Consider the following 27,416-nt stretch of genomic DNA (forward strand, 5'->3'; position numbering starts at 1 on the left):
TTAAGTTATATATTACTGCTTTTGAGGTAATTTTAAATTCTTGTATTTCATAAAAATATTTAAGAACAGAGGTGCTTACAATATGCTGTTTGAAAAAGAGTCCATTAAAAAAATGCAGAAAACTAAAATCCATGTTTTAAAGCCCACAGACATTATTCATGGATACAGGCCTAAAAGATATAGTAGGGGGTGGGCCACGGTGGCTCAACAGGCAAGAATGCTTGCCTGCCATGCCAGAGGACCTGGGTTCGATTCCCGGTGCCTGCCCATGTTAAAAAAAAAAAAAAAAAAAAAAAAAAAAAAAACTAAGATATAGTAGGAATACAGAAATCAAAATCTTAGTCAGTATTTCTTTTCAGATTAGAGATGACTTTTTGCTTTTAATTTTCTAAAATTTCAAGTGTTTCTACAATAAACATCTAGTAGAATTATAATACTTTCAATAGTAAGTAAAATAGTTAAGACTGTTGACAGATGATAATGCAGAAATGTAGTTCGCACTTTAAAACGGCCATCCGCACATCGGCTGTATTTTAGATTGTTTTAGAACACTTCCAGGCCACAGGAGTGGCAGGAGAAAGATGCACAATTTAAGTGAGGTACAGCATCATCTCCTCTTCCCGAGGTACCACTGACAAAATCATCACGTTCCCAATTTCTTTTCCTAACCATTTAATTTTAGATCAGAACACTCAGGCCCAGCTTATCAGAATCCCTTTATTACTGATTAGTAGAACATCAGATGATGAGAGGATACGCATTTGCACTTGCTTTGTGAGCAACGGTTATTTAGCTGATGCTGCATTTCCTCTCTTCTCGTCATCTGCAGCTCAAAGGTTTGTCTCTGTGACTCACAGATGCCAGATGCTCTAATTAGTACTGCAAGCTCCACAGTGACATTTTCCAAACGATGTACGTCATCCTCCAATGTGAGGGCCCTGACCCCCTCTCCAACCCGAGCTCCATGACACCCTTTTCTTCTGTCCTGCGCAGCTGCAGGCTTCTTGGACCAGGGCTTGAGAGGCTATTTTTGGTATCTCCTATTAGACGCAGGGTTGCAATGAGTGCAAATTGTAGCTACGTGAGTGGCAAGGTCCAGGGACCCTAAGGATAAAGCATGCAAGTGTCTCCCTGGTTCTCCCTCCACCATCCTTATTCGTCAATAAGAAGCTCTCCTTCTAAGACAGAGGAAAAGAGATGCCTATGGAGCAGCTTCTCCGAGGAGCCAGGACACCATTCTTAGTGGAGGGGAAGCAGTGTGATGGTTTTCAGGGTTTTCCACGCATATCCTGTCTTTCCTTCCGGACATCTGCCCACCAGCTCGAAGGCAGGTGGAGCCTTGTGCCTTGTCTGTACTTGAGCAACAGGAGCGCGTCGCCTGGGAGCGGACGCTCAGGGTTGTCTGGCCCACGCCGCCACAGTGACCAGCCTCGTCCCAGGACGGCTCAGCCCTCAGCCCGGGCCCCGGAGGGACGGCGAGGCAGGGCAGCGCCCGGGACCACCAGCGTTCACGAGTCACACGTGTCCACGGTATAGGGCACCCGGTAAAGTCCGGAGAGGCTGCCGGGGGCCCCGCGCTAGCGGCAGGGCGAGAGGCTCTTAGAAGGCCCCGGAGAGGCTGCCGGACTTGTCAGGCGGGGAGCGCGCCCAGCTCCCGTCTGCCTCGTGAAGTGTCCCCAACTGGAGACACTGGGCGCCAGGGCCGAGAGGCTGCGTGTGACCGGAGAGGCGGGAAAGGGCCCCCGCCCCGCTGGCCTCTGCACCGGCTTTCTCCCTCCCGCCCCTTCAACCCGCTTCTATCCCCGCTCGGCCCAGGCAGCGTGCCAGGGTGGGAAATCACGCTATTTCCTCTTGAAAAGGGAATTCTTTGTCCCGGGGAAAATGTGTCGTTCCTGCTGGCCGACATCGGTAAGTGATAACGCTCAAAGAAACTTTTCACAACTATGATATTCCACTTCAGACCCTCGCGGAAAGCGCGGGTGGGCCCTGCCCCTGCCTCTTCTGCGCCTGCGCCCCAGCTCTGGCTCGGCCCCTCCCCGCCCGGCCTCCGCTCTGCGCCTGCGCTCAGGATCCTCCCAGGCCGCTTGCAGAGGGCCCCGCCCACCCTGACTCCCGCCACAGAGCGCTGCCTCTGCGCCTGCGCGGGGCCGCCTCTGCTCTTCCGTGGGCGTCGCCGCGTGGCGACGCTGTCCGCAAACGCCTTGGCCTCCACCTCGCTCCTCTCAAGGACGCGCGAACAGAAGTCAACCAAGCCAGACTCAGCCCATCATGAGTGGGTGTGGCCTGACTCTCGAAAACACACGTGAGCCCCAGGGCTGGCAGGGCCCCGGGGAGACCGAGGCTGCGTGTTCCCACCAGGTCACCTTCCCCAGGAGTGACCGCAGGAAACTGGGTGCTCAGACCAGTCCTGCATCCCCCTCGCCTGCTTCCCAGTGAGGCCCTCCCACCCCCACGCTTTCCGAGGCACCGCTGGGAGCCACTAGACACAGCCTCTCTCCCCACAGTGGGTGGCCCTTCTCTCACCCCACCTTCAGGGGTCCATCTGCTGCGCACTCCGCTGCGCGCCCGAACGCACGGGGAGCCACGCTGGGCCAGGCGCTTAACCCAGACCTCTACATGCATGTGGTCCAGGCAGGAACAAATCCTCAAGCCGGGTGAAATGAGCCCCCAGTTAATGAGCTCTTCTGCATACAATCCCCCTTATGAGGAAAAGGATGTTCTCACGATGGGGGAAGAGGAAAAGGATGTTCTCACGATGGGGGAAGAATGACTTCTGAATGTCTTTGTTATCACTGGTTCCTGATGTTTCTCCACCCCACTGTTCCATGACTGCCATCATCCGGGGTCCTCCTGGGAGACCTCATTGCTATTTGAGCTGAAGCCTTTTTGGGGAATTTATAAAAAATTATCAGCATGCGGTGGTTCTAGAAGATGGACAGTCTGGAATGAGATTTTTAAAAACACGTTCTCCCATGATGACTTCTTAGCAGAAGTGCACTTCATCCTATACCTGGAAATGTGACAATATTTATTTGATATATTTAGCTTTGCCAAAGCAAAGAACTTTAAATTGTATATACAGGCATGTGCGCATACACACACTGAGTATTTACACGTACATGACATATATGTACTGTCCACCTTCATTACTGATGTAGTCTCTATTTCTGAATTTGTCTACTCACTAAGATGTATTTGCAACTCCATAATCAGTACTCAAGGTACTTTTAAGGTCATTCGCGAACATTTGCAGAGCAGCTGAATAAATTGGGTCGTTTGATGCCTCGATTCCCAGCTTAGACTGAATAGCATGATGCAGTGCCTTCTCGTGTTAGCTCTCCTACTGTAAGCAGATTTTCATTTCGTGATCCCTTAGTGCCACATTCTTTGTGGTTTTTGTGTTCTGAACTGGTGATTTTGCCGTTTGTGATGGCGCCCAAGCACAGGGCTGAAGTGTTCCTAAGCGCAGAAAGGCTGTGCTGTGCCTATTGGATAAGCTTCATTTGGGCATGAGCTGTAGTGCTGTTGCTCGTGAGTTCAATGTTAATGAATCAACCATACGGTGCATTCGGAAGAAGGAAGAGGAAATTCACCGGTCTGTAAGTGAGGCTCCTCCAGAAAGTGCTAAAGTGACGTCTATAGTGCGCGATGAAGCCATGGAAAAGATGGAAAATTGGCTAAGTTTGTGGATTCATGAGATGATGACTGGTTTGAAAAAGCACAGTAGATGGCATTGTTGTGAGACCGAAAGCCCAGGGTCAGAAAGATGTTAAACCCTTGAACTCGCATGTGAACCAGGTTCTGCACATCAGTAGGCTGCGGAAGAATTTTAAAAATACCGGCTAAGTATCATGCAGAGAAAGTTCTACGTGGAGAGCAGGTTTTCAATGCTGATGAGACTGGTTTGTTTTACAAGGATGTTGGCAAATGAACTCACAGAATGCAGATGGCCTCCAAAGCCATTGGCTTTAAATCATTCAGAGGCTGTGCAGCCTTGCTACTGTGCACCAATGCCAAGGGCGACTTTAAGTGCAAACCCCTAATGGTGTACAGAGCCCAAAACCACGAGCACTAAAAGGGAAAAACCTGAACTGTATGACAGTTCTTTGCAGATGGAACAAGAAGGCATGGATGATGTCTGAAATATTCTAGGATTGGTTCCACGACTGCTTCATCCCAGAAGTTGAACTCTATCTCCAGGGTAAAAACCTTGCCTTCAAGGTTTTATAAATTTAGGATAATGCCCCAGTCCATTGTTGGAAGAACTCAAAAATGCCCACCCCAATGTAGAAGTTCTTTTCATGCCCCCAAACACTGCCTCTCTCATCCAACCCCTTGATCAGGGCACGGTGAAAGCTTTCAGGGCACACTACATAAGGGAGCTTTATAGCAAGGCTTGCAAGGCTTTTGACCCCAACAGGGAAACCACCATGATGGACTATTGGAAATCAATCACAATATGCAATGTTATTGATTATGCTGGCACAGCTTGGGACAGCATCAAGCAGGCTACAATCAACAACTGTTGGAAAAATGTTTGGCCAGAACCGTGTGAAAGGTTTTGAAGGCTTTGAAGCTGTTACAAAACATATCAAGAGCATTGTCAAAGACCTAATGCGCCTTACATGGCAGATAAGTGGAAAAGGCTTTGATAACATGAAGGAGGAAGATGTGGGAGAAATTTTGGCAGAGAAGGTGGTAGAACCCACCAATGTAGACCTGGATGAGATGGTGAAACAAGGCATCATATTCACTGGTGATGACGATAGTGATGAAAGTCAGCTAAGTCTCCAAGAACTGTCCCACCCACAGCAGCCGAAGTATTAGAATGGAAGTCTACCTTGGAAAACATTTTCAATGACATGGAAGAATGTGACCCAATTTGAACACAGCCTCAAATGTAAGCGCCTGACCTCCACTGCATTCACTCTTTATTCTGAGATGCTACAAGATTTCAAGCGAAGAGCCCAACAGACAAGGCTGATGCAGTTTTTAGACCCAGTCCAGGAGGGGAACTTGCTGGCACCAACAACAAGTCACAAGAGCCGAACTCCTGAGGGAGAACTGCCGGACGGTGGCATGCCACCTGCATCGACATCTTTCTCTTCTGCAGCATAAGTTCCACCAACCTTTTCCCATGGTTTTCACAGAGCACACCAAGGTCGAGAGGTTTAACCCCCCTAGGCATCAACCCCTCACACCTCCATCAAAAGTAGATTTCAGTTAATGTGTTATGAACCTTTACATGCTTAATTTGTTTAGGACTTTATTTGCATTACTATACAGTATACAGTATTATGTTCACAGTACTGTTTACTGTATGCGAGTATATATGGCTGAGTGAAAGTTAAAATACTATCATGATGCAGTAGAGTATGTTACACACAAGAAAGGCTGTAACTGAAATAATATTTATCATAAAGAAATAGTGCATGTAATTATTTGTAGGAAATATAAAGGAAGGTGTCTTTAAACAGAAACACACAGTGGACAAGGTATGTATTGATCAGTTCAGGACAACGCTGTGACCAGAGACTCACAGAAATCTAACCCTGCATCTCTCCTAGGAACAGTGGTTCTCTATCCGCTAACTCAGTGTCCACAGTAACTTTATAGACCATAATTACTATGAATACTGAGAATCGACTCTAAGTGTAATAGGTGTGCACATATGCCTAGAGAGCCTTCATGGAGCAGAAATGCTGGACATACCAAATACTTGCAGTAAAATAATTTTCAGGTACTTTCAAATTGCTATTTAAAAAAATGTTTCACAGAGAGGCTGGAGAGAACTGCCTGAAAATGTAGAGCTGTGTTCCCATAGCCATGTTTCTTGGAGATGATTGTATAATGATACAGCTTTTGCAATGTGACTGTGTGATTGTGAAAAAAAAATGTTTCACTTAAAGATAAAGCTATAATGCCTAGTGTGACCGAATTATTTCTCCCTACTTATGCCAAATACACTATTTTTTTCTTACTCAAAAGGTAAATTTTATTATTTGGCACCAATAGTGCATTCCAATTTAACCAAGACAATACCCAGAAAAACAATAATAGTTGGTCCTGGTTACCAAGTAGCTTTGCTTCCTTAAATCTATAGACCTTCCTTTATATACTATCTGTTGGAGAGATTGTGAAATAGTAACCTAGAAGCATACAAAATCTTGGGCTGGCACCAGGAACAGGCTACTCAAGCACATATTAGCACAGTGACTGACTAGCTCAAAGAATTGCAAACCCTGATGGGCAGAAATGAAGAGCCCATTTATTCCTTGTGTTGCTCAGCCTATCCCCCCATTATCCAGCAATTAAAAAGAAACAGTGCTGGGATGCCCACAGCAGGACTATGAGTGAAAGAACTTCAGAATGTATTGCTGTGCATCCACAGAATTTATGGGTCACTCCCCTGGTCAAGACATGCTGGGTATCTTCTCCTTAACTCTGGAGGGGAGAGAAAGCTCACAAAATTCAACTGAGACTCATCACATCACTGGGACACACCCAGGTTGAGTTAAGCCATCAGGGAGCTGCAGCAGTCCTCTCTTCTCTCTTATACCTAGCAGAGGCCCATGAATCTTTCATTTCTCAGGGTTTAAGTCTCTTCCTCTATCCTCAGTGTCTCGCACCTTTTCTGGAACATGGTGCATTCCTGATAAGTAATCATTGAAACATACATCATTACCCTGTGCCGGGCATTATGGGGAATGGAAGACAGGATTGTCCACTAAATATTTAAGAAAAGAATAAACTCATTTTCTGCTTCTTCCCAACCTCCACTCTCTCCTCCATAAACAGGCACTCAGAGCCTATTCATGAGTGAGGGCTGGACATCCACACACAGCTCACCGCATGCCAGGTGCCGGACAGGGCCAGCATTATTAGCCAGAGTGCCATGACTAACCAGAACCATGGACTAATTCCGTGTTTTCAGAAGAGAGGCATTTGTAAGTATACAGGATGACGTCAGGTGACGTGGTTGAAAGAGAATTGGGGGAATAAGGGTTCAGGACAGTGATTTGATCTCTGTTACTTTCTGCAGTCCTGGGAGATGAGAAGGGAGCTCTTTCAAAAGGATGGCCAAGGGTTATCAGCGAAAGAGCAAGTTACAACCCTCTACTTCCTACCATAAGAGATGGACTCATTTAATTTAAACTGTAGTTCATTAAGAAGACTTTTCTGCCTAATTCATTTTTAACTCAATGGAACACACCCTTCCGTGAAATTTCACTGATTTCAAATTAACTGCAATGCTCAAACATAAAACAGCCCCCCACTTTTAACATACTGTTCTTAAGAGACAAAGCTGATAGTCCTCTCATAGACATGTGGAGGGAAGGAGAGTCATCATTTCACTCGGAGATTAAAAACAGAACTTCATTGTTTAAAATCTGTGTAACCGGGAGCAGTTTCATTTCCCTGAATTTCTATTTCCTCAACAGTAATGTGGAACTTAATCTCTGTATCCACAAAATTGTTGTGGGTCTACAAAGAGTTAATATCAGAGTGTTTAAGTAACTCCAAAGTACAATAAAAATGCAAAGGATTATTATGGATCAACTGTTTGAATCTGCCACTTACCTAACGGTGTGGGTTGCATGTAGCATAAAACAACAATAAATGGTACACTGAACTATCTGCCAATAGTGTTTGTGGTAGTTAACACAAAACTCATTTAAATATAAACAAGTAAATAAAAACAAATATCCCCGATAGGTAGGTGTTACTGTCTCATTTCACAATTAGGAAACAGTCACAGAGATGATAAGTGACTTTTCTTACCCACGTCACACAATTAATTAATGAATGGTTGAACTGGAATTCAAGCTTGTATAGTCTGGCTCTGCCATCCAGTCTCCTAGTGAAAAATGAACATCTGTGTTCACTGATAAGGGACCCAAATACTGTCATTAACCCATGTTGATTATGGCTAAAGCAATATGAGTAAGGTATTATTATTATTGTTATATGTAATTTTTACATAACTGACCATGAAGAAATCACTCATGTATTTTGATCAATATGTATCCTCTTTTCCAATAAGTCATCACATATACATCTCATTCATGAATACATAGGAAGATCGCCTGGTGATCAAAACAGTGTATTTGTTGAGATGTCCTGACATCAGTAATTAACCAAATAGAAAGCATCTACTCCCTCCACATTGAGCATTTATAAAACCAGACTCCCATGGAACCTGATTTCAAAGCAGAGAGCCAGACCTCTTGGAACCTGGCTCCTGCAGAGATCCACGTGAGGGTAGAGACCGAAGTGAGGCCCACTCTGGAGTGAGAGGTGAACAGCAGATGTTACCTGAGAAGTTCATTTGACTTGTCATGTGTTGTTTTGTTTGCCAGGAACAGAACTCGCTCCAGTTTGCGAAAGCACATGGGGGTGGAATGACATGGATTTATTGGGAAAAGACAAGAGTATAGCATGCATTCTAAAAATAAAAATGCAAATGGATTTCACAAGGGCCTGGAATCAAAAGGGATACTTCACAATAAACCAGCACAAATCCCGTCTCCATCTCCTTTCTTTACTCCAACTTTGGCTTCTCCACCATTCTCCTTTCCACTGTCCAACAGAGACCGAGTAGAAAACCTGGGTCCCAAGTCCAGATTCTCAGGAGAGAGACTCATTGGCCCACCTCTGCCAATGGTTCACTTTGACTGAATCTGCATGACACCAGACCAGCGTCACTAGACCCACTGCCCGCTCAGTAAGGCGTAGCATAGCAGGCTTTCTGAGGGCAGCCGAGGTAAGAAAGGCGAGTGGGATCATTTTAAAAGGGTGCGATACTTAGACCACTCTGCCCATTTCCAACTCTGCAGGGCCTTAGGCCCTTGATTAACACAAAATGCTATACAAGGCCCTTTAAGCTTGAACTCAGATGTGGGACTTCAGTGACTTGAAGACCCTAAGGAGAAGTTCAGGGAACATTGTTTAGCCTCCAGTATGGCATCTGAAGATGGCACCACGCTCAGGAGAGAAAGGGTTAGTCACTGGCTTCTGGAAATTTAAACTTACTTTGTGCTGATTTTTAAGAAGAGGCCAACAAAGGATTTATTGGTCTGGTACTTAATATGCCTCCTTTATACCCTCAAAATTTAGATACTTTGGTGTATGAAGTACCCACCTGGCCTTATCTTATGCTTCCTGGTCATGACTATAAAATCAATGGTAAGCATTTATTGTTCTCTTGTTGTATCTACTCACAACAAATCTGGAGGCAAGGTGTTCAGCTCACAACTAATAACACAAAAAGGTAAATTGATCAGCCCCTCAAATTTCAAAAGGAATCCTAATAAGTGATTTCACAAATGCTGATTGAGAACCTACTATGTTCAAAGGAACCCTGGAATAAACATTACTGAGCAAACAGATGTGAATAATAAGCTATTCTTCCTAGAGCTTAGGATCCGGAAGGAATTAAGTATTCATATAACTAATTCTAACACAAGGCAGAGTGTGGTATATGGTACAGTTGAAAGACAAAGCACCATGGAAAAACTGAAAAAGAGAAAACAGTTCTGTCTTGTGGTATCTGGAAAGCTCTTATCTGTTCATTCATTATTTCAACAAAAATGTATTCAATTGAAAGCATGAACAACCAAGGAAACATAAATTGGACTTTAGCCAAATGAAAAGCACATGTATATCTAAGGAATGAAGTAAAAAGATAACCAGCAGAATGGGAGAAAATATTTAGAAACCATATATATGATCAAGGTTTGATATTCAAAATATATAAAGAATACCTACAATTCAACAAAAATGGACAAATGACTTAAAAAGACATGTCTCCAAAGAAGCTATAGAAATGGCCTCTAAGTACATGAAAAGATGGTGAACATCATTAGCCCATTAGATAAATGCAAATCAAAACCACAATAAGTACCACCTCACAGCCACTGAATGGCTATTGATAAAAAACAATGAAAGGAAAATAAGTGCTGGCAGAGAAATAGGAATCTTAGTACGTTGTTGGTGGGAATGTAAAATCATGCAGCTGTGTGGAAAATAGTTTGGCGGTTCTTGAAAAAATGAAACTTTGTATATAGAATGACAAGATAAGGTGGCATTCCAATTTATAGGTATATACTAAAAAAAAAAATGAGAGCAGGGACTCAGGCAGGTATTTGTATACACTGTTCATAGCAGCATTACTCACGTTAGCCAAAAAGTAGAAACAACCCAAGTGCCCATCAATGGATAGATGGACTAACAAAATGTGATTTATCCCCACAATGGAATATTATTCAGCCATCAAAAGGAATGAAATTCTGATACTGCCACAGCATGGATGGACCTTTAAGTCATCACAGTGGATGAAATAATCCAAACACAAAGAGATAGATGTTGTATGATTCTACCTTTATGAAAGAGCTAGAATTTGCAAGTTCATAGAGACACAAAAAGTAGAATACAGGTTATGGGGTGGGGCGGGGAAGGGAGAGTTAATGCATAATGGGGATTGGGTTTCCATTTGGGGTTCTGGGAAAGTTCTACTAATGGACAGAGGTGACGGTACCTCAACCCTGTGATCACAATTAATCCTGCTGAGTGGCAGACTTCAGAGTGCTTGAGATAGGAAACACTTTCACAGTTTATTTTGTAGATATGTTTCTACATTCTAAAAACAAAAATAGCAATTAAAAACACTGACAGGGTGGGCCACGGTGGCTCACCACGCAATGTTCTTGCCTGCCATGCCAGAGACCCAGGTTCGATTCCTGGTGCCTGCCAGGAATTAACAAATTAAAACAAACAAACAAAAAAACACAGCGACAATTAAATGCAATCCCTGATCCTCTACTGGGTCTAATGATGGAGGAGGAAAAGGTTCAAAAGGGTATTATGGGTACATATTTTTGAATACTGGAATATAGGCTATAAGTTTTAAATTGCTTTAAGTCAGCAACTGTTCTTAAGGTGGTTACATAATTGAATATCCTTGTTCTAAGAAAATGTACATGAAAGTTTTAAGTGTCCGAGAGCATGAAGTATGCAGCCTACTCTCAAATGTTTAGAAGATGATAGGCAGATAGGAAAAACGGTGTGGGAAAATGTTCAAACTGGTGGATCTGAGTATCTGAGTGATGGGGAGGAGGCGATGTTGGAATTTTCTGTATGCATCTTATTTTTGCAACTGTCTTGTAAATCTGAAGTTATTTCAAAATAAAAAGTTTAAGACAAACAAAACACAACAGTGTATCCTGCATCTTCTGGCACTGTACTAAAAACAAAATATTGATACTTAAGTGAAGAACCTGATCGTAGCATGACAGGGACCCTGCATGGGGAAACATACATTTATGGAGCGAGCCAGAGCTGGTAGTTCCCCTAACTCTAAAATTCATTTTAAGCCCAGGCTCACTGAGTCTTTCCTTGGTTGTATAAACATACTTCCCTTTTCCCCTGGAAAGTACCAACAGCATTAAGAACCAGTCTGAATAACAACAAAAATTATGTCATTTACCCCAGTGAAAATGATATACCACACACAAAGAAATACTAAGGTAGTTTTAACAATCTGCATTTACATTCTTTTAAAAAGTATGTCAGAATACAAATAATTTAATCATGCAATCAGGACTGGCACCATTTTTAATTTCACCACCCTGGCCGTGTTTTGGACTGCAAACACATCTTTAAATACAAATATCTGTTCCAAAAACTACAGTGTCCTGGGGTCTGGTGGTTACTGATTTTGAACTTCTCCCTGACACCTGTCAAAAAGGTGCCATCATGTCCCGAGAAGAGTTGGGGGAGTGGGGGGGGGGTCTGGCCCGGATGCCGATGGCTACCCATGGCTCTACTAGCTCTTCCAGTCAGTGCATCTTTTTCAGCCCACACCCGTGGCTCAATCATTTGCAGACCCCAGACTAGGGAAATGATTTCTATTCTATTTGCTGTTAATTTTCTTATGGCTTGTTTCAAATGGAGTTGCAAACTGTTTTGAATGGTTTGGTATTACATTGCAGAGAGGTGCCACATCATTACTGAACACTCAAGTTTAATAAGGTTATTAAGACAGTGACAATATAAATTACCATAGCGACCAGCGCAGATTCACAGCCCGATTTGCTCCCTGGGTACTGGAGTAGTTACAGCTCTTGGAAGCTCAGGCACAAAGCAGATCAGACAATTAGCTGCCGAGAAACTCAGAGTTCCAATATCCATCCCCTCTGATTGGGCTTGAATCATGGGGAATGGTCCGTGATAAGCAGCACAGGTCATCCCTTTTGAACCGTCCTGCTGGCGAGAGGCCCAGGTGTGTGCACGCTACAGGAAGTTCCCCGGCGTGAATTGCCCCCATGTCTGTCGTAAACAGGCTGCATTTTGAGAATTGATTGTCTGGGCAGGAGAACTTGTCACCCTTGAAAATGATGGTCTCCCTTGCTTGTAAATTTCTTTAAGTCTTGCCCATAGCAGGACATCTTTGTCTCCGAGTAATTAATGTGCATGGACGAAAGCAGAGTGAAAAGGCAGTGACTGAAAAAAGGGGCTATCACCAACCAATAAAAAATACGTAACTAAAAATATGGGGAAAATATGTGAGGCCCGAGGAGGAGACGCTTTATCTTGCCCTTGCTTGACAGGCACATAAATCTCTTGTTGCTTCCCGCATGCAAAGCCGAGAGCTAAAAATATGAGGCAACACCTGTGTTCGTAAACAGTGTTTTATGACAGTAACAGCTTCCAAGGGAACACGTGTATTTTTGGTTGAGCTACTCTGGTGTCCCTTGAGACCAGAGAAAACTCAGGAAAATCTAGATTTCATTCCAACTGGAAAACTTCTTCCAGGGCACGTCCTGAGCGCCATCCTCCCCATATGTGATTCCGTACCAAGTCATAGTACAAATTATTCTTTTGAATGGCTCTTTCCCCGAAATTTACTCTGCATCTGTGGCCCCAATCTCTTGGTACCTGACAACCAGGCAAATGGAAGTTTAAAATGTCAGCCACCCCTGGCTCTCAAATGTGCAAATGCTCGGGAATCTTTTTGGCAGGGTTGTTTTGTTAGTTTATTCTAATTAATAATAATAATAATAAAATAATCTTATTTCTCTCCATTTTAGAAGAAAAAGCTTCAAAGTGATATGCTTTATAAAGGATTCAATTATTCATTCATCAAATATGTTTTAAGCTGTTGTATGCCAGCACTGTTCTGGGAAGTGGGGAAAGAGAGGGGAACAAACCCAAGTCTGCCCTCACGATGCTTACATTCTTATAAAGAGACTAATAGCAGAAGTCGGGAAGTGGGCAGGAGGCTGCTGTGACCTCCCAGCTGAGAGGCATCACAGTGAACCAGGTGGCATGGCTGTGCTGGGACCTGGTCAGGATTGGGTTGTTTGAAGTTCAGGCCAACAGGGTTTGCTGAGGGACTGGATGTGGGTTATGGGAGAAAGACAGGCGTCAAGGACATTCCGAGGGTTTTGGCCTGAGCACCTGGATGAATGACTGTTATCTGGTGAGATAAGGAAAGCTGGAGGAGAAGATGAGGGTTAATTTTAAGCATGTTCGGTTTGAGAAATCTTTACGTCTAACAAGAGAAGAAGTTAAGTGGGAATTTGGACATAAGTCTCTGGAGGCAGAGGGAAGAGTCCAGCTGGAGATTTTTGTTTGAGTCACTAGCACACAGGTACTATTTAAAACTACAAGACTCGAAATTACCTGGGGAGGGGGTGCAGGTGAAGGAGAGACCTCAGGCTGAGCTCAGGGCTTCTCTGGCTTTAGGAGCTGGGAGAAGGAAAAGAAAGCATTAGAAGGGAATGAGGAGGGAGCCAGGAGCAAACCCTGATCAGGTGGGATGGATGAGATGTGTCTGCAGGTGGGAGCCTGACGTGTCCTTGCGGTGATGTCACAGCGGCGTGTGTGCAGGTAATAGCACAGACAGAGCAGCAGGCTCGGAAAAAGGTTGTCACATTCAGGCAAGTAAGTGTACTTCCATGAACTGTTAATTTCCGTGACTGAAAGGCTGCCAGCTAACAACAACACAAAACAATTAAATCTCAGACCGGCATAACCACTTCCTTTGTGTGTGCGTCCACTCAGTTTGTGAATATAACATATCTAAAAACACACGGCCCATGTGATGGGGTCATTTCTGAAATATTTACCTGTGTAAGGAGTCTTCTACATTTAGGAACCAGTTGGGACATTTTATGTTTTTTTGTTACAGGGAAAGGAAGACACCACAGAAGGAGAAAACCAGAAGTAGTCACCTGGCTTTGGCGTTCCAAATTCTATACTCTCCATGGGGCACAAAAATGAGATAATCGAAAAAATCTATTTCTATCGTAATTGAAAAAAAAATTGACTAGAACTGAAAGACACCTGACGAGGGGTTTGGGGAGCTCAGGGAAGCTGCAATAGACCTTACGGTCACTAGGAAAGGGACATCCTGGGTCCTCAGGGGGCCAATTATAGGACCTCAGCCAGGTCTGGAGGGATCGGCCTCGGGTCCATGCTTGGGAGAAGCAGCAGGATGGCAGCTCAATGGTTTCTTGGGGGGTCTAAGAAAATGACCAGAAGAAAGACCGAGAGCTCTGCCATGGCAGGGAGAGTGAAAGGGGCAGCGGATAAATCCCTGCAGCTCGGGGGACAGTGGAGAAGGCATGCAGTGGGCCCCACCCAGTGCCTGTGACCATGGGGCAGTGGAGAGACTGCACACCCCGAGGAAAGCCAGCCCCCCACGGCCCCACGGGGGTGGCTCGGGCAGTGACCTGTGCAAGGGAGGATACCCCCGAGTGGACAGCCTCCACACTAATGCCTCTGAACCTCAGAACCCCTGGGGGGTCTAAAATGAACAGGGACGTAGGGGTCTCCCCAGGGAATCTGACGAGCTGGCCTGGGGGCCGGGTCCCCAGAGCTTTCCCCTAGCCCCCAGGGCTTTTAAAGCTCTACAGGTCATTCTACTCTGTTACCCAGCACAAGTAACGCTTTTTACACTTACTAAAATGCCACTGGGGCATTCTAGCACTTCCCTCTGGGTCTCAGAAGGGGCTATTCCTGGCCCTCTAACCCTCTCGGTTCCCTGCAGATGTTTGCTCTGCTGAAGACTCAGGGGAGCTGCCTATCTCCAGGCTTCTGTGCCGCTCCCCTCCTGTGAACTGCAGCCAGTTTATCTGCTGGGGCTCTCAGCTTCCTGTCCTCAAGAGAGGGGAGCTCCCAGGTCCCCCTCTGAAAACTCCCCAGAGGCAGCGAGGCACCCACAGGCCACACCTCATTTGTTCCCCGCATCTCAGGGTCACTGTCTTCGGTTGTCTGAAGTCTTCAAAACTGTTGTTCCATATGGTTTGTCCGTCTTGTATAGTTGTTATTTCAGGGGAGTAAATCTAGTCCTTGTTACCCTGTCTTGGACAGAAACGAAAATCGAGCTCATTCTTTTTGCTGGCACGCAATGCTCCATCGTGTGAGTATACATTGGTGTTGATTGCAGTAAGGGCTCTTGTGACTAAGTCTGCTGGGACGCTCCTGTCCTCTGGGAGACAGATGCACTCTTGTCTCTTGGAGCGTAACTGCTGGGCCCCAGGGCAAGTGACCCCAGGGTAAGTGTAGCTTTAGTTTTCATAGACACTGCCCAAGACAGTTCTGCCCGTAGGTGGCTGCATGTGAGCACACCGTTGCCTGTAGCTCACCAAGAGAGTTTATTCCTGAAAGTTGCTTTTTCCTGGCATTCGGCTGCAGTGGGACTGCACGGCGCCCCAGGCACCCTCCACCCTGCACGGGTCGGGGGAGGGAAGCCCACCCGTCCCCTCCTCGTGGTTCTCTCACCGCAAACCCGGTCACTCTGCGTTTGTGTTTCGCTTTCTGTCCCTCCCCAACATCCACTCTCCCGTCCTCTGCTTTGCAATGGAGAATTGAACCCTCAAATAAAGAAATAAAGGAAAAGGAAAACCTGCAGGCACACAGGGTCCGGGTTGCAGCCCTTACACCTTGCCCATTCATGAACTCGCTGTGGAAACCCAGACAACCCGCTCTCACCTGGCCCAGGGTCTGTGCATTTCAGGTACCTGCTTTCCTTGAGGGTTTGCACTTCCCGAAAGGGCCCCGCCTGTGCTCACCTGCACATCACGTGGCACAGGGGAAGGTGGGCACCCACAGGTGCATGTTGGCTGACAGCAGGGACTCAACTAGTTCTAAACAGCCAGGTTAAGGATGTGGAGAGTCTTCCCTGCTAGGGATCAGCCGAAACACTCTCACAGGAGCATGGAAAAGACCCTCGGGGCAAAATAAATGCTAACAGAGAATCAATATTCCCTGCAAATAGCTCATATTCGCCTTTGCTTCTGACGCTCCACAGAGAAACACGTCACCCCGGCTTGACCGCGGCCGCAGCCTGTCGGTTCTTTGCGCTCACAGAGCAGACGCTGGCACGTGGTTAGCCGCACGGGGCTGCGGACGCCAGCGGGGGGCTGGCTCTGGGGTGGGGGGCGTCCACTGGTGGGGACTGGAGGACGCTAGCTTCAGCGCTGGGACGCGTGGCTGCTGATTTAAGAGCAACCCCCAGGCAGGCTCGAGGCGGGGACCGGGGGGACGGTCCAGACACAGGGCACGGTGCCAGCCACTGAAGCCCGCATGCGAACCCGTCTGCTTGTTGTCCACTGGGGAGCCTCTCAAAGAATAACATGTAGTTTTTAAAGATGACATTAGACAAGCCTCTCCCTCCCTCTTCCAGGTTGTCCGTTATAAGCGAGGGTGCTTGAATCACGTCGCGGGGATGAAAACCTCTCAGAGTGCGCACGCTGCGGGGTGGGGTGGGGGCTCGGCTGGGCAGGCAGCACATCGCTTGGCGTCCAGACGCTGAGGACGGGCGGGGAGAAGCGGCCCTTACAGTTTCCGCTCTCGTCCTCTTGTTCCACCGATGGTGACCTCGAATGACCTTCGTGATGGGGAACGAGTGACTCACACAGGCTGTTGGCGTCGTCAGGGAAAGACGCAGGACAAGTCTCCGGCCGTTGCAGCCCCGGCTGGCCACGGAAAGGACGGGCTGCAGCCGAAGCCTCTAGGAAGGGAGGGACACAGGGACACAGGCACGCGTCCCCCGCTGCCGGACACCTCTGCCAGCGCCTCACCAGGGCCGCTCTGGCCGGGGGCTTCCATCAGCCTCGGGGTGAACCGTCGTCAGCTGCCAAGCGCCCCCGCCCGTCCTCAGGAGCCCGGCAAGCCTGGGAGCATGTGTCTGAGTGTCACCGGGGACATGGGTGGGGACAGGGCAGCGTGAGCCAAGCAAGTCGTCGGGGCGGGGGAGAGGGGAGAGGAGGTCCTACAGCAGGGTTGGCCGCTTTGGCCCCGGGGCTTCGGGGGGTGCTGAGAACCTGCCGGGCTCTCAGGTGAGCGTGGAGAGAAGGACTCACCCCTGCAATCTGTGCCCTTTCCAAACGGCGCTGGGGACCTGAGGTCACACTGTCCCCAGGGACACTCGCTCCTCACGGCCCCCCACGATGGCAGCGCGGGCAGGAGGCTGCATAGGGGGAGGTCCTCACTGCCAGCACAGACGGCAAAGTGTCCCCACTGACAGCCCCATGTGCTGGCCAGCTCTGGGCACAGCAGGCGAGGGCCGGGCCCTGCTGTCACATCCTGCCCGGCGGACGCTGCTGCAGCCCTGAACTCACATGTCCTGGGCCGGCCCTGCCACGCCCTGGCCAGAGGCACGTTCAGCCAGTCGAACCGGTCACGAGCTCGTCTCTGTCCCTCTAACCGCCACCACATACTTAACAGAGCCACCTCCAAGGCTGCGAGCTCAGCCAGCAGGGTCCCCCTGTCTGGATGGGGTCCCCAGGACTTGGCACGCATGTGCTGGGATCATTATAGATATCAGACAATAGACGTCTCCTCCAGCAGCTTGTAGGTGAATGAGAATAGCGAGACATGACGGGGCCCCAGGTGACACAGAAAGGACTGAGGCATTCGGAGGAGAGCGAATGAGCGGTCAGGGAGCTGACCGGAGAGCCTAAGAGCAGCGGGTTTCCTGGCCAGTCCAGTGAGATGCCCAAGACGGGCACCAGGTATTCCAGGTCACGGAAGGAGCTGCTTGACCCCCAGGTGGGATGTAAGAAGGCGCGAGCCTGCTTCTCTAGCTTCAGCCCACCCCCTCCTGGCGGCGACATCAGAGGTTCAAGGAGCACTTTGCAGAGAGTCATCGACGTGCCCATGCCACGTGGAGGTGCACAGGGCGCTGGCGCATGTCTTCCAGAGCCAGGAGAATGGACAGGCCACTGTGCGCCCACCAGGGGAGGGCCAGAGGCCGCCCTCCTGGCCCTGACTGAGGGGGCCACTTGGGGCAGGCTGCAGCCCTCCCGCGGGGTGCCAGCGTGTGTGTCCTGGGGCTGCAGGACCGAGCTGTCCAAGGCCGGCTTCAGGGGACGTAGCAGGGAGGATCACCCGGAGGCAGCAGGAGAAGGCACTGCCCCAAACACAGGAACAGAGGGCTGGGGTCCCCAGCCAGGGCTCCCCAAGGAATGCAAGAAAGCACACCACCGTAGACCACAAAACTGAACTAGTCTGTTGGAACATCTGCTATACCCTGGCTTGTTGTATTACAATCAGGCCAATTAAATACCCCTTCTCCTGCCGCTCCCCTCTCATGGGATGTGACCAGGAAGCTGCCCCACACACCCCAAGCTCCCTCCCCACTACGGGCAGCCCGAGTCCCAGCCTGGCCATCTGAGCATCCACTTCCCCAGGCAGGCACGTGACCAGGCTGCGCCATGGAAACTCGGTTCCAGAATGTTCCTGGAATCTCAGAACTGAAAATCTCTGGGACTAAAAGATTCTTGGCACTGAAATCGCAAGTAGTGCCTTCAGCCCTGAACTCGAAGATATTTAAAGACTCTTCCTGCATTTAATGTGCCAGTCACTCCGTCTTAGTCCTCATTTTATGGAACACTTTGTTATGTGGTCAAATGGAACAAAAAGATTCCATTTTGTCACAGGAATTGCTCTTTGAGCCAAGAGATGAAAGCCAGCCCTGGAGAAGCAAAGTGAGGAACCCCCACAGGGACAGAGGCTGAAAGCACAGAGCCCAGGAGCAAGGGACCAGCAGATGCCAGCCACGGGACTTCCCAACTGACAGAGGTGCTCCTGACCCATCAGCCTCCCTTGAATTAAGGTCTCTTTCCCTGGATGTCTTAGTTTGGACATTTTATAGGCTTAGAACTGTAAACTTGTAACTTACTAAATTCTGTTTTTAAAAGCCATTCCAGTTCTGGTATATTATATTCCAGCAGCTTAACACACTAAAATAGCTGTAGAGCCATTCTCCCCCATGGAAGTCACACTATTTAGGATTGTGAACATAAGGGAAGGATAAGACCTGACAGATAAAGTGACTAAATCAAATGAAGCGCGGATCATGGTCAGTGGAATTATTAATTCTGGGAAGACAGTCGGGTGTTGTGGAAATCCTCTAAACCTTTGGTCTATGAAACGTGGAAGGCTATCTGAACACTTTTAGAATTTCTGATGAATCCCACTAGGAACTTTCCCCTTCTTATTGGCAGTCATTGTTTGGGCAATCCTAGCATTGACTAAGGAGGAGCTGGCATTCCAGCACCCCCTTTTCATGCAAAGGGAAGGTCAGCTCGGGCCTTGCATCTAGCAGCATGGGTCAGCTCAGAGATGGCGCCAGCACCTGCAGTCTCTCCCACGCCTGGGAAGCAGCTCCAGGACACCCCTGGCTTCTGTAGCCCCTTCCTGTCCAGAAGTGGACGGATGAGCTGCCCCAAAAGGACCCATGAATGCGTTTCAGATCGGCGACCCACCGCCTTGCTTCCCTGCCTTTTCTTTAATTAAAGGGTCCTAAGAACTACCTGCCCGCCTGCTGGCTGGGGATGCTGCCATCGCTGCTAAGGACGAGACAGAAATGCCCTCAGTGTGTCCCTCCCTTTTCTCCTCCAAGGACAACAGGTTGGCAAGAGGCAGGAAGAAGAGGCCTTGCTGTTGTTTCTTTTCTTGGAAAAAAAAAACAAACAAAAAAAACTGTATGTTCAAGCACCCCAAATGAAAAGTCTTCTGCCATCTGTAAGCACTGAGAAAAATGAAAGCTTTCCATCTAACGTTAATAGCACTCTTCCTCGCGCTGCTGCAGACAGGAGGCAGACGCAAAATCAGTATTTCTGAGCCGAGCTAGGGTTCTGCTCCAAAGGGAGGAAATGGTTTCTTCAATTGCTTCAACATTTTATTTATTTCCATAATAGAGCCAAACGATACACAGAGAACGATTCGTCTGGCCCCTGCACACCCCACTTCGTTTCTCTGGAGCTTGCACACCCTCGGCTTTTGATTCGGATCACAGGTGGCCCCAAATTACTTTCCAATTTCACCTTCCAAACCCGTGCTCGTAACGCGTGTCCAGCTGCTGGCCCCGTGGCAGTAGCCACTTCCCCTTTGTTAGTGCCCCGTGATTTTCTTAGGGGAGCGACGGCCCTTCCCCACCCACCCACCCCCACCCGGCTCCCTGGGGGTCGCCCCCACCGCCACGTGCACCCCAGGCTGCAGGGACGCCGCCCCTCCCCAGGCCTGGCCGGTCACCGCCCCGCAGCCCGCTGGCTGGAATGACCCACTGCGGGGCCAGCACAGGAGCCACCTGAGACTGTCCCCAGGACCACTGCAGAAGAGACGCTTTCCATCACGCAGGCGTCTTCGCCCCTCGGAAGGGTGCTGCCATGGGAAGCCTTGCCCGGCCCCGCTGGGGAGAAGAGGCCAACAGAGAAGAAAGCAGAGTGTCCTGCTGCCTCCCAGCCCCGGTCCCTTTGGCAGGAGGCATGCTTCCCATGAGGCCCTTTTGGGTTTGAGCTCGGTCGTTTGCAACCAGAAGAGTCCTGACCAACGCTCTCCCCTCGCTCTGCCTCTCCCCACCTCCTGCCAGTGTGTCACCTTCCCCCAACGCCCACCCCTGTCCCAGCCTGCTGAGTCCTCGCCACTGTTCCAGGCACAGCGGGCTCCTGCACGGCTTCCCTCCCCAGGGACCCCGAGGGCCCCGCTCAGGCCTCGCCACCGGCGGCCCACTGCAGGGGGGCGGGTTGCAGAGTCACCCCGATCCCCGCACAGGCTCGGCCACTGTAGCTTGATGCAAGTTTTCCCGGGCGCACAGAGGTGGCCCCAGGATTTTCTTTGCCGTCTTTTCTTTCCTCCAGGGTCCTGTTGGCTCCCTGTGGGCCCTTCTCCCGCGGACCCTCCTGAGGAGGTGGCAGAGCCGACCGGGTCCCTCAGCCCTGGCCGGGGAGGGGCAGCACCTCAGCACACCAGCAGGGACGGGGACAGGTCAAGCGCTGCCTCTCTTGATTTGGCTGACTCGCAGGCACTGCCACATTACAGCCCTCCTGCGGACCCTCTCGGGCCTTGGCCAGCACGGAGCTGTTGAGCAGAAGAGGTGCGGGCAGATCTCAGCAGTGCCCGCCACAAGCACCCACCGCACCACCTCCCCACCCCACCCCGAGTGCCCTTAGAAACACCAAGCCCACCCGCCATTAGGGAGAGGCAGGTGAGCGGTTTGGGAGGCAGCCTGGGGTGTCCTCACAGGAAGGGCACAGAGCCAAGTTGCTTGGGACAGTTCAGCAGGACGGAGGATCCTAAGTGGCTGCTGTGGTCCCAGGAGCCGAGTCTCCCCTTCACCCTCTGAAACTCAAAGGGGCTGACTCCTAAACCTACTGGTCACAGTTCTCAGGGGAGCTTTTCAGAAGTCACATTCCAGCTTCCAGGTCAGACTCTTCATTTCAACTTAGTTGTTGTTATTTCTAGACAAGTCCCTGGCCCAAGCCCGGGCTCCATGCATCCCCTGTGGGCAGGTTGGCATGCCTATGGTAGCATGCATGAGAGCCGATTCAGTGCGGCAAGTAAAGGCTCTGCCCCTGCCCGCTGTGCAACCTTGAACAAGTTACTTAACCTCTCTGAGCCCCACATTCTCACCTGGGAAACGGAGATGACAGTGATATCTTCTTGCTGTGATGGTAAAGAATAAAGGAGTGGGTGATACAGAGGGCATCCCCTGCTCACTTAGGCCTATCACCCTGAAGTCCAGGCTGAGGTGACTCTGCTCTTTGGGGTCCAGCTCCATTTCTGGCTTATACTGTACCCAGGGCACAGCATTCAGCCCAGAGATCATGCTCCAGGAATATTTGATGACTCGATAAATGTTAAGATGCATACATCTATGGGTCTATACTGGTCTAGATAAATGACTGAATAGGAGAGGAGAGAAAAGCCTGCCTTGCAGAAGAATTCAAAATAATATTTGCAAATACCGTGCCGTCAAGCGGGGCAGGTAAAACTCACCACTCCCTAAGCATGAGCTGTCCACGGCGGCTCCCTCCCAAAGAGCACAGGATGGAAAGGAGGAGTGAGTGTTCCCTTTGTAGCAGATGAAGCTTACCAGCGCGACACCTCAGCCAGGTGGTCAGGGTCATATCAGCGGGGATGTGTCATGTCGACAGTACGTCCCCTTAACATGGCGTGACAAAACTAGCATCCCACCTCCCTACAGCCCGTAAGCCTAGTCTGATCACGAGAGAGAGAGCAGGAAAACCAAAATCCAGGAATATTCCACAAAATGCCTGGCTAGTCGTTCTCAAGGCTGGCGAGGTCATCAGAAACAAGGATGAAATCTGAGAAACCATCACAGCTAACAGGAGTCTAGAGGACACGAAGGTTGGTGTGGGGTCCTGGATGGGGGCCTGGAACAGGAAAAGGATACTAGCGAGAAGCCAGGACATCTGAACAAAGAATGGGTTTGGCTGGTAATTGTGTAGCAGTATGGGTTCATCAGGTATTGATTTATCACATTACATTCACACCAAGATGCTTAACGATAGGGAAATAATAATAGGGAAACCACATTCAGGGTACAGGGGCCCTTGTGTCCCATCAGAACGTGTTCCGTGGTTGAAAGATGCAGGCCGGGAGGTCAGCGCCTTCCCACAGGGCCTTGGCTAAGAGTAGCCCCTCCCTGGACCTGAACCTAAATTGCCAGCGTCGCAGCAATTCCCTCGACATACTTTCCTCATCTGGATCCCATGAGTCAACCCAGTTTCTCTGAGAAGGACCAGGGGGTCAACATTTTAGGCTTTGAGAGTCGAACGTTCCATGTCACCACCCCTCACCCCTGTCACTGCGGTGTGAAAGCACCAAAGGACAAGCGCCGACGCTCTCTCTTCACAGCCAGCAGGCCTTGAGTAACTTTTGTGGGGCACAGCCTGGACATAAAATTTCTGAAAAGCTCCCTACCTGATTTCAGAGGATCTGAGAGGATCTGATGGGTGTGACACGAGACCAATCACCCGCAGCTCGGGAAGCAGATTTTCTTGTGGGTCAAAGTGAATTAGAACTGGAATGCTGAGTGTTTTAAAAATGGTCCACTTCCTGTTTGTATTAACACCCCAAATTAAAGCTGATTCTTGAATTACCCAATCCTGACTCTTCACATCTTCACTATTCAGGGAAAGTCTCTAGTGATGACAATTTTCACTCCCACCCCCAGCAGCAACCCCAGCAGACAGTATCCCTTTTCTAAAATCAGTTGCAGATGCCCCTAACAGGGACAAACTCTCCTGGAATATGTCACTCCCTCGGAATATTAAATTTGAATTCTCGGCGGCATTACAATCCAGACATCCTGCGGATAATTTTCGTTTACTGCACATCACTTGCCATCAGCTTTCCATTTTTGCTTTATGCTTCTGGAAAACACTTTGGGAGGTTTTCCCATGTTCAGTGGTTCCTTCTTCTCAATAACTTGAAGTTAATTCTCAAGTTAAAAAAAAAGAAAAAACTACCTTTACCAGCCTCCCGACAACTAGAAAATCCATAACACACTTTTGATCCAGTAGTTATAAGCAGAGGTTGTTTGGAGAGACTTACTGGGGAAGCTCTTTACAGGCTGCTCATATCAGCTGGCTTGTTTTCGTCCTTTGCCATGTCTCCTCTGATCTGGACTGTGGGTGTGATGCCAGGAATGGAGTGGTTATCCTGTGGCTATGAGGAAACAAGCAAAGGGGAAAGCTCAAGATGACAGAGGGAGGAAAAAAAACAGCCTCCTGTAGCATCAAGCAACCATCACATCAGCCCGCACCTCTTGGTTCTCCCTTGGAACTGGGGACCTTCTCATGCGTTGAAGTTTTGTTTACCAGATCTCTATAATTTATGCAAAGCTAAATACCATTTTACCTCTAAATTAGCATTTTTTCCTAATGAGGCTGTGAGTTCCTGGAGACAACTGTTGCAGCCCCAGCAGTGTCTCACACGAGCTAGAACACAACAGGTGCCTGATGTTAATCTATGTATTTCTGTGCTAAGGTGGAATAGGGGATTTGGATGAGATCGGACTCTATCCCAATAGGACTGTTCTCAGCAGCTTTGGGGCCCCCTCTCTATGATGAGCCACGTCCCTCCTGTTACCACGGCCAGAAGATATGTCTTTGCTTCTGCAGTTCCCCCTTAAAATTTTCATTGAGCAATGATCATTCAGATGCTATCTCCTTGCACCTCTCTGGCAAAAAGGGAATGAATTGAGGATCAGACTTGTGATATCCTCATTCACACGTCCTTTTTCTGATATTTCCAGAAAATTATTTCCCAGATTAATTTGCAGGAGAAAATTGAAAATGCATCCACCATGCCCCTGAGGAACTATGTTTGAGAATTTGAGGATCCTGCATCTAACGGGAAAACACGTGTACCTCGAGGGCCTCCAGGGACAGAGGGCCCATCCCGACAGACGGCTATCATGGTCAGGAAGCAAATGGGAGGCGGCTCGTCCAGACAGCTGGATGGACACACGGCACCGTGACCGCTCGTAGCTACCTCGAAAGGAAGGGAAGGACTGCAGTCCAGGAGGGAATCCCAGACATCCAAGATGCGTTCCCGTCTGTTCTGAAGACTTCTCTGGCATGCTAAGGAGCCAGTGCACACTCACAGCCTATAGGAAAGGAAACCGGCCAGTCCCCAGGACGCTGCTGTTTCCCTTCATGAAGGGTGTGGTGGCAGCTTCTAAGCGGGCCCCCAGACCCCCACCTCCTGGGCTTCACCCCCTCATGGAATCTGCTCCCCTCCAGTGTGGACCTGACCTAATGACTCACTGCTAGCAAGCAGAACGTGGCAAGAGTGACAGATGTCACCTCCAAGGTCAGGTTAGGAGACGCTGCAGCTTCCTTCTTACTCACCCTCTCCTGCGCTCTCCTGGGCCAGCTTTGTGGGGAGCCTCTCCCCTGCTGAGCGCTCCCTGACACCCAGGCCCTGTGCCTGGAGTCGAGGCCACCCGGCAACATGCGATCGGGAGCACATCTTCAGCCGTCGAGTCACAGATGGGGCGCCACAGTGTACCCTCACTTCAGCCAGGATCCCCAGAAACTGTGAGAAAAGAATAGCTTGTTCTTTTATGCTGTTCGATTTTGGAGTAATTTGTCACAAAGCAATGGAGAACAGACACAAAGGGGAAGGTGACCTGGCACTTGAAATATAAATCCACTCCTGTTTGTTCCAGAAGAATACACTGGGGGAAGAGCCCATTGTTCCGGCAGTCGGGCTGACCGTTATCTTTAGGAAACACAAAACCCACATGAGATAGAAGCTCAGTGCTGCGGCTGGTGGCTGTTCAGCTCAGCTGTGGAAAGCATGAGCTAGTTCAGAATGTGCCACTTGGCCGCCATTTGGGGGAAAGTGACAACTTTAAATCTATGTTATGAAATTTCTCTGGCAGAGTACGTGACTGTGAAGTGACTTTACCAAAATATGCACCCTAATTGTGGCAGAGGTGAAAAGGTGTGTTTGCATCTGCTGAATGATACCATTTAGAAGTGCACATGCATTTCAACCTGCAGACAAAAAAAAAGAGGAAAACTGATTTTGGCTTTCTTGAAGAATGGTGGCAGCTTCCTGAGCTCTCTGGAATAGGATATTAATCTGGAATATGTCACCACGTCATACTGAGGAAAGGAAAGACCCGCTGGGATGCCCTGTCATAACCTCTACTTCCTGAGAACATCTGATTCCAAGCAAAGCCTTGCTTCCTTGAACCCCCCAAATCCTCTAAGAAGTCTTTTCTGTCATTCTCGTGTTGAGTCACCCCTCCGTATCCAGGCACCTGTCACCCTTATTGCAGCAAGTCAATAAACACATCCGCTCAAGTGGTGGCCTCTGGCTGGGCGACACTGACAACTGCCATCGCTCAAAGTAGACGACAGGCAGGATACTTGGGGACAGAGTGTGCTTATTCTAACAGGAGAGCTGGAAGAATCACGGAAGAATGAAGGAGAATGAAAATGACAAAGTTCAAAGACTGTTTATGTTTCGTTTCCAGTGATTAAATAAGAAGTTCCTTTATTTACTTATTTGGCCACATACAAAAGTTAAATGGCTCCCATCTTCTTTTTTTCCTATTTTAACCCAAACCCCAAACGAAGTTATGGGGAGCATAAAATACTATTGTAATTCAATTATCATCACAGCTGCTAGTGATACGTTAGTAATTATTATAATAAATACTCTTTACAACTGGCGCTTAGTCAATCAATTATCAGACACTTAAATGTAATCTCTTCTCTTCCTCTAGAAAACATACCAGGTGATAATATTTTTTTTTGGGGGGGGGTGGAATTACTGATTCTGATTTATATGGAAAGTAAATAATCTCCAAACTTTAGCACTCCAGTATAGTATAGCAAGCAGCTCTTGCTTTATTATTGTTTTCTTTTCTACCCATGATCTTGACCCCCTTCCTTGAAATTTGAAACCTCGGATTTCCTCGGGAGGAATTCTCTCTCCTCGCACCCATCACGGTCAGCCTTGGGGGTGTGTCACAGAGGACAGGAAGGGGGCGCAGGCCAGGGGGTCAGACTCTCCATAGAGTGTGAGTGACCAGCGGACGGTCTTGTCAGTCAAAGATGACGGAGCTGCTTCCTCCAGGCAATCTTCTCTGAAACTACCAGTTACGTGGTCCTTCCTGATATCTTCTGAGATTTTCCTCTAATGCCATAAACTCATATACTCTCATGAGGTGTGGCTGCTCCACTAAGCCAGAGTCTGGTACTAGCTGACACCCTCAGAAAAGGTATTCACAATAATATTTTAATTATTAAATAATTAATAATTATTTAATTAATTATTTAATTAAATAGGCACAGCTCTTGTCTGAACACAGCAAACCAATGTATCGAAAAACATACAAAATCTATACACTCAGGAATCATTTACGTAAAACATCTAGAAGTTTTCTATCTCCAGAGGTGGGTTATGATATCTTTCTTGGGCCACAACTCCTCACTCATGCGTTCATTCATTCGTTCATTCATTCAGCACAGAACAGGCATCATTTCAGGGTCTGGAAATGGCCCACAAGCTAGGCCATGCCCTCCTGCATCTTCCTCTGTGTTGGGTGCAGACAGAAAAACAAGCAAGTAAACCACAGAAAG

General features: G+C 48.3%; 2 long non-coding RNA genes across 12 annotated transcripts in view; one reads left to right on the forward strand and one right to left on the reverse strand.

Annotated features, from left to right (window-relative positions):
* The window catches only part of LOC143683495 (uncharacterized), a 151,273-nt gene extending 136,484 nt beyond the window's left edge, over positions 1 to 14,789 (forward strand). For 3 of the 6 annotated variants that reach the window (XR_013175483.1, XR_013175477.1, XR_013175478.1), the window contains one exon: positions 14,192 to 14,789. This is a non-coding gene — a long non-coding RNA (uncharacterized LOC143683495). Of the gene's footprint in view, positions 1 to 6,798; positions 6,948 to 7,042; positions 7,860 to 8,360; positions 8,833 to 14,191 lie in introns of those variants that run through there. The other 3 variants (XR_013175481.1, XR_013175480.1, XR_013175482.1) reach the window with 3 other exon arrangements.
* LOC143683497 (uncharacterized) overlaps positions 1 to 25,568 on the reverse strand; it is an 86,977-nt gene extending 61,409 nt beyond the window's left edge. The window contains exons 1-4 of one of the 6 annotated variants that reach the window (XR_013175487.1): positions 25,451 to 25,568; positions 25,170 to 25,356; positions 24,687 to 24,925; positions 22,205 to 23,982 (exon numbers count right to left, since the gene is read on the reverse strand). This is a non-coding gene — a long non-coding RNA (uncharacterized LOC143683497). Of the gene's footprint in view, positions 1 to 22,204; positions 23,983 to 24,686; positions 24,926 to 25,169; positions 25,424 to 25,450 lie in introns of those variants that run through there. The other 5 variants (XR_013175486.1, XR_013175488.1, XR_013175490.1 and 2 more) reach the window with 5 other exon arrangements.
* Between the last annotated feature and the right edge of the window lie 1,848 nt (positions 25,569 to 27,416).

Source organism: Tamandua tetradactyla, chromosome 5 (assembly GCF_023851605.1).
Source record: "Tamandua tetradactyla isolate mTamTet1 chromosome 5, mTamTet1.pri, whole genome shotgun sequence".
Classification (NCBI taxonomy): Eukaryota; Metazoa; Chordata; class Mammalia; order Pilosa; family Myrmecophagidae; genus Tamandua; species Tamandua tetradactyla.